We start from the raw sequence: 2,241 nt of genomic DNA, 5'->3' as shown, positions 1-2,241 counted from the left end.
TCTGGTAGAAGACTAGTCTAAAATTCTTACCCGATCTGTTGTTCAATTATTAAATTTTATGTACTACCTCTCTTTACACGTAGGATATTAGTTTTAAGAATTTATCCTTTTATTATCATCATCATCATCTGTTTACCCTCCCGGTTCGGGTTTTCCCTCGGACTTAACGAGGGATCCCACCTCTACCGCCTCAAGGGCAGTGTCGTGGAGCTTCAGACTCTTGGTCGGGGGATACAACTGGGGAGTATGACCAGTACCTCGCCCAGGCGGCCTCACCTGCTATGCTGAACAGGGGCCTTGTGGAGGGATGGGAAGATTGGATGGGACAGGTAAGGAAGAGGGAAGGAAGCGGCCGCGGCCTTCAGTTAGGTACCATCCCGGCATTTGCCTGGAGGAGAAGTGGGAAACCACGGAAAACCACTTTCAGGATGGCTGAGGTGGGAATCGAACCCACCTCTACTCAGTTCACCTCCCGAGGCTGAGTGGACCCCGTTCCAGCCCTCGTACCACTTTTCAAATTTCGTGGCAGAGCCGGGAATCGAACCCGGGCCTCCGGGGGTGGCAGCTAATCACGCTAACCACTACACAACAGAGGCGGACTCCTTTTATTATAACTAATTTATTTCATCTTCATTTAACCTTATCACTTATCATTCTCACACTACGATTAATTTAATTAGTATTAAATATATTACTGTAAAGTGATACAATGTAACATATGTATATTTCAGTGCCTGGTTAGATGGAAGAGAAGGCCTGAAGGCCTTAATCTTGCCAGGTAAAATAAAACATTACTAACTAACTAACTAACTAACTAACTAACTAACTAACTAACTAACTAACTAACTAACTAACTAACTACAAGCATCATAGCAGGTGAGGAGACCTGGGTGAGTTACTTGCCCTCCTTCCCAGTTGTATCCTCGACCCAAAGTCTCACCCTCCAGGACACTGCCCTTGAGGCGGTAGAGGTGGGTTCCTTCGCTGAGTCCGTGGGAAAAGCCGACCCTGGAGGGTACACGGATTAAGAATAAGAAGGAAGAAAGAAAAGACAAATTTACATTGGGACACAGCCACGTGGTCATTATCATAAACCGTAACTGGTACACTGCTCTGCTTCGTCTCTACTCACTGAACCTGTAGCTGCCACCGGGCGGCATTCGAGCTTCACATCACTGATTTACACCACAATGATGAAGTCTGCTCAAACGTTCGTTTAAATCTGTCATCTCATGGCAGAACCTAGGTAGAGACTGTTTAAAAAACGTTCCCCAGGTGAGGCTCGAACTCACAACCCCGGCATCTCTCGGCTACTGTCATATAAGTACCGTGCGCTAACCAATTGCGCCACTGGGGAATATACCTTTTATGCCAGCAATGTCCTTACAAGAGGGCGCTGTTGTGTGACTGACATTGATTTGGACGCGTTTCTCCAAATTAATCTACATGAGTCCGCCTCTGTGGTGTAGTGGTTAGTGTGTTAAGCTCCCACCCTCCGGCAGACCGTGTTCGATTCCCAGCTCTGCCACTAAATTTGAAAAAGTGGTATGAGGGCTGGAACGGGGTCTACTCAGCCTCTGGAGGTCAACTGAGTAGAGGTGGGTTCGATTGCCACTTCAGCCATCCTGGAAGTGGATTTTCGTGGTTTCGCACTTCTCCTCCAGGCCGCTTCCTTCTTCCTTGTCTATCCCTTCCGATCCTCTCCCCCGTCCCACAAGGCCGCTGTTCGGCATAGCAGGTGAGCCAGCCTGGGCGAGGTACTGGCCCTACTTCCCAATTGTATAATCGACAAGTGTCTCATATTCTAACTCACTGTCGTTGAGGGGGTAGGGGTGGGATACCTCGCTGAGGCCGATGAAAGAAACAGCACTTCTGCTTACATTTTGCAATGAGATGCCAGCAAATGCAAGAGTACGACACCGTAAGAGGACTGTTTAAAAAACGTTCCCCAGGTGAGGCTCGAACTCACAACCCCGGCATCTCTCGGCTACTGTCTTATAAGTACCGTGCGCTAACCAATTGCGCCACTGGGGAGTGTAGCTCGATTACCAGCAATATACTTACAAGAGTGCGCTATTGTGTGACTGACATTGATTTGGACGCGTTTTCTCCAAGTTAATCTACATGAGTCTGCCTCTGTGGGGTAGTGGTTAGTGTGTTAAGCTCCCACCCTCCGGCGGACCGTGTTCGATTCCCGGCTCTGCCACGAAATTTGAAACGTGGTACGAGGAATGGGGGGTT

The 2,241-nt window shown here is 48.5% G+C and overlaps 2 non-coding genes across 2 annotated transcripts; both read right to left on the bottom strand.

Annotated features, from left to right (window-relative positions):
- Positions 1-1,267: 1,267 nt before the first annotated feature.
- On the bottom strand, positions 1,268-1,357 carry TRNAI-UAU (transfer RNA isoleucine (anticodon UAU)). Its single transcript is given in 2 exon segments — positions 1,268-1,303; positions 1,320-1,357. It is a non-coding gene; the product is annotated as a tRNA-Ile (tRNA).
- Positions 1,358-1,944: 587 nt separating this feature from the next.
- On the bottom strand, positions 1,945-2,034 carry TRNAI-UAU (transfer RNA isoleucine (anticodon UAU)). Its single transcript is given in 2 exon segments — positions 1,945-1,980; positions 1,997-2,034. It is a non-coding gene; the product is annotated as a tRNA-Ile (tRNA).
- Between the last annotated feature and the right edge of the window lie 207 nt (positions 2,035-2,241).

This window comes from Anabrus simplex, chromosome 3, assembly GCF_040414725.1.
Source record: "Anabrus simplex isolate iqAnaSimp1 chromosome 3, ASM4041472v1, whole genome shotgun sequence".
NCBI classification, from domain to species: Eukaryota; Metazoa; Arthropoda; class Insecta; order Orthoptera; family Tettigoniidae; genus Anabrus; species Anabrus simplex.
Note: the sequence above shows the minus strand (reverse complement) of the source record. Positions and strands in the feature narration are given on the sequence as shown.